Here is a 7,017-nt window from a genome sequence, read left to right on the forward strand (position 1 = left end):
AGCCTCCCCTACAGTCAGATGCAGGCATGTGACCAAGCTCTGGTCGAGATGAAAGTGAGAGTGTCTCAGTAGCTTCTGGGAGCCTCCCTTAAGAGACAGGGCTATTCTGTGGCTTTCCTGCTTCTTTGCCATTCCTCCTTCTTGCTGACTGGAGGACAGGCAGAGTGGCTGGATGGCTGGAGATCCCGCAATCATCTTGGATTATGAGATAACCTTGGGACACACAGGGAGGACGCCATGTGAAGGGACACACACACAGAGAAGATGACCACACGAAGATGCAGGCAGGGATGGGAGTGATGCTGCCACAAGCCAAGGAACGCTTGGAGCCACTGGAAGCTGGAAGAGGCAAGGGAGGGTGTTTTTTGTTGTTTTTTTGTTTTTTTTTTTTAGATGGAGTCTCGCTCTGTTGCCCAGGCTGGAGTGCAGTGGCACGATCTTGGCTCACTGCAAGCTCTGCCTCCCAGGTTCACGCCATTCTCCTGCCTCAGCCTCCCGAGTAGCTGGGACTATAGGCGCCTGCCACACGCTCGGCTAATGTTTTCTATTTTTTAGTAGAGACAGGGTTTCACCATGTTAGCAGAATGGTCTCGATCTCCTGACCTCATGATCCGCCCGCCTTGGCCTCCCAAACTGCTGGGATTACAGGCGTGAGCCACCGCGTCCAGCAAGAGAGGGTCTTCTCTAAGATTCAGAGGGAGCATGAGCCTGCCAACACCTTGACTTTGGACTTCTAGCCTCCAGGCCTCTTAGAAGAAAGATGTTAATCCTACAGCTACAAGGAACCCAACGCCGCAAACAACCACATGAGCAGGAAAACGTGACCCAAGGCAGGACACCTAGCTCAGCTTGTCCCAGCTCCTGACCCACAAACATGAAACCCCCATTGCAAAATATTACTGAGACAGTGAAAGATCTAACCCAACTGACTCCATCTTGCTTTTACCCTCCAAGCTGTCCTTGTTCATTCCTGGGCATAGGCTGAACTAACTTTGGGAGGAACTTAGTTTATAGTTTAAAACAAAGATGAGGCTGAGTGCCGTGACTCACACCTGTAATCCTAGCACTTTGGGAGGCCAAGGCGGGCAGATCACTTGAGGTCAGGAGTTCGAGACCAGCTTGGCCAACATGGTGAAACCTCGTTTCTACTAAAAATACAAAAATTAGCTGGGCATGGTGGCGGGCACCTGTAATCCCAGCTACTTGGGAGGCCGAGGCAGGAGAATTGCTTGAATCCCAGAGGCAGAGGTTGCAGTGAGCCGAGATCGGGCCACTGCTCTCCATTCTGGGCAATACAGCAAGACTCTGTCCCGAAAATAAATAAATAAATAATAAAAATAAAACAAAGATGATAACAGCCCTTTTCCAAAACAAACCCTCTTCTTATCTGGAGACCAGACTGCCTTTGAAGGACTAACAAATTAGCCAAAAGATTAGAAATTATGGTTTAGGAGTCATGCAGCTGGAGGCTACAAGATTCTGACCCTCTCAAATTGCTCTTGGGGAGTACATCACTATTGTAAAGCCTAAGATAGTGCTTGAGATATTTTGCAGACCCTGCACTTGATGGATCAGCTGGCACCCCCCAGATTGATAAACTGGATCATCTGATCTTGTGGCCCCCAGCCAGAAACTGACTCAGTGCAAGACAGCTTCAACTCCCTATGATTTCATCTCTGACCCAACCAATCAGCACTCCTGACTCGCTAGCTGCTTCCGACCCACCAAATTATCCTTAAAACTCCCATCCCCAAATGCTCGAGGAGACTGATTTGAGTAATAGTAAAACCCCGGTCTCCCGCAAAGGTGACGCTGAGTGAATTACTCCTTCTTTATTGCAATTCCCCTGTTGATAAATCTGCTCTGTCTAGGCAGTGGGCAAGCTGAACCTGTTGGGTGGTTACAAGTTTGGGAGCTTGTCCTTATGACTACCTGCCATAAGGGTAATCCTGGTTCAGTAACCTCCCTCTGGTGACAGATCCAGAGGCCAGTCCAAGTGGCGGCCTACTTCTCTTGGACTGGAGGTTGACTCTGCTACTGTCTCTACAGGCCGGGCACTGCTGACCCACGGTGCATGGATTTAATTGCAATAGAGAAATAGTCCTGGGGAAACTGATTTGAGTAATAATAAAACTCTGGTCTCCCACACAGCCAGCTCTGCATGAGTTACTCTTTCTCTATTGCAATTCTCTGTCTTGATAAATCAGCTCTGTCTAGGCAGTGGGCAAAGTGCACCGGCTGGGTGGTCATAGAAATTATAGATAATACATGTGTGTTATTCTAATAATAAAAAAAAAGAGATAAATTTGGGAATGATGCCCATACAAAACAAAGCAACAAAATAGAATAGAACCAGCATCCTTGTCACCAAGCTGCCACATATCAGCACACCCCCCCACAGTTACCTCCATATTTCTAAAATTTGAGAGAAAAACAAAATTCCAATGTATTTATCCAAATGCTGTTTTGGAGTTTTCTGTTACTGCCAGCCAAATCTAATCCTAACCGATACAGAGGTTGAACAAATAAAGGGTAGGGATTTCATTTTAGACAGGATGGACAGGGAAGGCCCTCTGAAGATGTGGCATTTGAGCAGAAACAAGAATAAGATGAGGGACACTATGCCAGCATCTAGGAAAAGAGTGTTTCAGGTAGAACTATCCCCTCATCACCTCTGCTGAAAATCTGTCATCATCCTTGACCTCCTTCCACTCCCATGGGCTCCACATCTAACCTGTTACCAAACCCTAAGAATTCTACCTGTAAAAGTATCTCAGAACAAACAAACAAAGCAAACAAATCAAACCTACAAACCGTTTTTTTTTTTTTGTTTTTTGTTTTTTTTGAGACAGGGTCCCATCATTTTGCCCAGGCTGGAGTGGATCAGTTACAGCTCACTGCAGCCTTGACCTTCCAGGGCCCAAGTGATCCTCCCACCTCAGCCTCCCAAGTATCTGGGACCACAGATGCATGCCACCACTCTCAGCAAATTTTAAAATTACTTTTTGTAGAGACAGAGTCTTAACACCATCTGTTGAAAAGGCTTTTCTTTCCCCATTGAATTGTTTTCACATCTTTGTCAAAAATTATTATACCATAAATGTAAGGGTTTATTTCTGAACTCTCAATATCAGTCCATGCAGCTATATAATTATCCTAATGCTAGTATCACACTGTCTTGATTACTGTAGCTTTATAAGTCTTTTGTTGTTGTTGTTGTTTTGTTTTGTTTTGAGATGGAGTTTTGCTCTCGTTGCCCAGGCTGGAGTGCAGTGGTGTGATCTCAGCTCACTGCAACCTCTGCCTCCCAGGTTCAAGTGATTCTCCTGCCTCAGTCCCCCAAGTAACTGGGATTACAGGCACCCACCACCACGCCTGGCTAATTTTTTGTATTTTTAGTAGAGATGGGATTTCACCATGTTGACAAGGCTGGTCACGAACTCCTGACCTCAGGTGATCACCTGCCTCGGCCTCCCAAAGTGCTAGGATTACAAGTGTGAGCCACCACGCCCAGCCTGCTTTATAAGTTTTGAAATCAGGAAATGTGAGTTCTCTTTCCTCTTATTCAATTGCCTGGCTACAATTGATTTTTGTGTATTAATCTTGTATCCTACAACCTTGCTGAACTTGTTCATTAGTTCTAATAGGTTTTTATGGGTATTCTAGGATTTTCTACCTACAAAATCACATAGGGCTGTTTTTGCCATCTTTCCACGCCACCACAGTGGTACATGTGAATGTCCTGGCTGATGCTCTCAAGAGCATCAACAATGCCCAAAAGAGAGACAAACACCAGGTTCTTAGGCCATGCTCCAAAGTCATCGTCTGGTTTCTCACTGTGATGATGAAGCATGATTTTATGGGCGAATTTGAAATCATTGATGATCACAGAGCTGGGAAAATCGTTGTGAACCTCACAGGCAGTCTAAACAAGTATGGCATGATCAGCCCCAGATTTGATGTGCAACTCAAAGATCTAGAGAAATGGCAGAATAATCTGCTTCCATCGGCCAGTTTGGTTTCATTGTACTGACAGTTTCAGCTGGCATCATAAACCGTGAAGAAGCAAGACAAAAACACACAGCAAGGAAAATCCTGGGATTTTTTTTCTAGAGATATTATACATATTTACAAATAAAATGCCTCATAAAAAAATTACATAGGAATAACCTTTTGATATATGAAGCAACATAAAAATATTAAAACCAAGCACAAGAGAGTACATATGTATGATTATATTTACATGAGGTTCAAGAACAGAAAAGCTCTGGTGATAGAAGTCAGAATAGTGATACTCTCAGGACAGGAAATGGGAAGTATTGACTGGAAAAGAGCATGAAGGGATTTTGGGGGTGATGGAAATGCTCTATATCTTGAACTGGGCAATGGTTACATAGGTGTATACATGTGTTAAAACTTCTTAAACAACCAGGCATGGTGGCTCACATCTGTAATCCAAGCACTTTGGGAGGCTGAGGCAGGTGGATTGCTAGAGCTCAGGAGTCCAAGACTAGCCTGGACAACATGGCAAGACTCTGTCTCTACTAAAAAAAAATTAAAAATAGGCCGGGTGCAGTGGCTGAGGCCTGTAATCCCAGCACTTTGGGAGGTCAAGGCAGGCGAATCACGAGGTCAGGAGTTTGAGACCAGTCTAGCCAACATGGTAAAACCCCATCGCTACCAAAAATACAAAAAATTACTGGGCATAGTGGCAGGCACCTGTAATCCCAGCTACTCGGGAGGGTGAGGCAGGAGAATTGCTTGAATCCGGGAGCTGGAGGTTGCAGTGAGCCGCCACTGTACTCCAGCCCAGGCAACAGAATGAGACTCCACCTCAAAAACACACAAACAAAGCCAGGCGTGGTGGCTCACACCTGTCATCCCAGCAGTTTGGGAGGCTGAGACCAGGGGATCACAAGGTCAGGAGTTCGAGACCAGCCTGACCAACATGGTGAAACCCCGTCTCTACTAAAAATACAAAAATTAGCCAGGCCTGGTGGCGTGCGCCTGTAATCCCAGCTATTCTGGAGGCTGAGTCAGGAGAATCGCTTGAACCCGGGAGGCAGAGGTTGCAGGAGCTGAGATCGTGCCATTGCACTCCAGCCTGGACAACAGAGTGAGACTCCGTCTCAAAAAAAAACCAAAAAAACAAAAAAAAAAACACAAACAAAATGGGCAGGCTGGCACATGGCTGTAGTCCCAGCTACTTGGGAGACTGAGGTGGGAGGGTCACTTGAGCCTACAGGGTGGAGGCTGCAGTGAGCCAAGATCGCAACACTGCACTCCAGTCTGGGTGACAGAGCAAGATCCTGTCTCAACAACAACACACTTATTAAGCTGACAGAATTTGTGTGTTTGACTGGTAGTAAATTATACTTTCATTAAAAAATAAAATAAAAACATAGGTCGGGCATGGTGGTACACGCCTGTAATCCCAGTTACTCGGGAGGCTGAGGCAGGAGAATCACTTGAACCCAGGAGGTGGAGGTTGCAGTGAGCCGAGATCACGTCACTGCACTCCAGCCTGGGCAACAGGGTGAGACTCTGTTTCCAAAATATAATAATACACAAATAAATAAAGAGATATAAAGATGAACTATTTTAAAATGTGGTGGCCTAGTAGTGTCATTAGCTAGTTCTCTCAAGGCACTCTGTACACATAGTGATTAGCTCATCATTAACAATATCATATGTAAAACCAGAATTTAAATAGCCTTGCTAATTTTTAATGTTTTGACTGATTTGTCATTATATCTAGTAAGATCTTTGTCTTCTTTCAACCCCATGATGTAGCTGAATAGTCTGTACCAGGGGTAGGAAAATTATCAGCGGTCTTATTTTCTCATTGTTCATTTGTGTTAGCTTCAACCCAGTTTCTTTTACTGTTTTTTTCTTTTTAAGAGACAGGGTCTCACTCTGTCACCCACGCTGGAGTGCAGGGACGCAATCATAGCTCATTGCAGCCTCAAACTCTTGGGCTCAAGCAATTCTCCTGCCTCAGCGTCTCAGGTAGCTGGGATTGCAGGCACACATCAGCATGCTCAACTAAATTTTTAAATTTTTTTTTTTTTAATGAGACGGAGTCTCGCTCTGTTGCCCAGGCTGGAACGCAGTGGCACAATCTCGACTCACTGCAAGCTCCGCCTCCCGGGTTCACGCCATTCTCCTGCCTCAGCCTCCCGAGTAACTGGGACTACAGGTGCCCGTACCACGCCCGGCTAATTTTTTGGTATTTTTTAGTAGAGATGGGGTTTCACCGTGTTAGCCAGGATGGTTTCGATCTCCTGACCTCGTGATCCACCCTTCTCGGCCTCCCAAAGTGCTGGATTACAGACATGAGCCATCGCACCCGGCCTAAAATTTTATTGGAGGTGAGGTCTTGCTATGTTGCCGAGGATGTCTCAAGCCCCTAGCCTCAAGTGATCCTCTCTACTCGGTCTTCTAAAGCACTGGTATTACAGGTGTGAGTCACCACACCTGTCTCAACCCACATTTTTTATGCAGAAGTCTTTTAAAACCACTTGCCTGTTTTGTGAGGATCAGTCTAATTAAAGCCAAATAACATGATACATTAAGACTACTTCAACCAAGCAATTCTTTTTTTTTTTTTCCTTGAGATGGAGTTTCTCTCTTCTTGCCCAGGCTGGAGTGCAATGGCGTGATCTCAGCTCACTGTAAACTCTGCGTCCTGGGTTCAAGCATTTCTCCTGCCTCAGCCTCCTGAGTAACTGGGTTTACAGGTGCCCGCCACCACACCTGGGTAATTTTTGTATTTTTAGTAGAGACGGGGTTTCACTGTGTTGGCCCGGCTGGTCTGGAACTCCTGACCACAGGTGATCCACCCACCTCGGCCTCCCAAAGTGCTGGGATTACAGGCGTTAGCCACCGTGCCTGACCCAACCAAGAAATTCCTTTTTTTTTTTTTTTTTTTTTTGAGACAGAGTGTCACTCTGTGGCCCAAGCTGGAGTGCAGTGGCACGATCTCAGCTCACTGCAACCTCCACCTCCCAGGTTCAA

General features: G+C 45.7%; 1 pseudogene; it reads left to right on the plus strand.

The window, feature by feature from the left end:
- Positions 1 to 278: 278 nt before the first annotated feature.
- LOC135964899 (small ribosomal subunit protein uS8-like) lies at positions 279 to 4,569 on the plus strand (annotated as a pseudogene).
- The last annotated feature ends 2,448 nt before the right edge of the window (positions 4,570 to 7,017 follow it).

Source organism: Macaca fascicularis, chromosome 9, assembly GCF_037993035.2.
Source record: "Macaca fascicularis isolate 582-1 chromosome 9, T2T-MFA8v1.1".
In the NCBI taxonomy this organism is placed as follows: domain Eukaryota; kingdom Metazoa; phylum Chordata; class Mammalia; order Primates; family Cercopithecidae; genus Macaca; species Macaca fascicularis.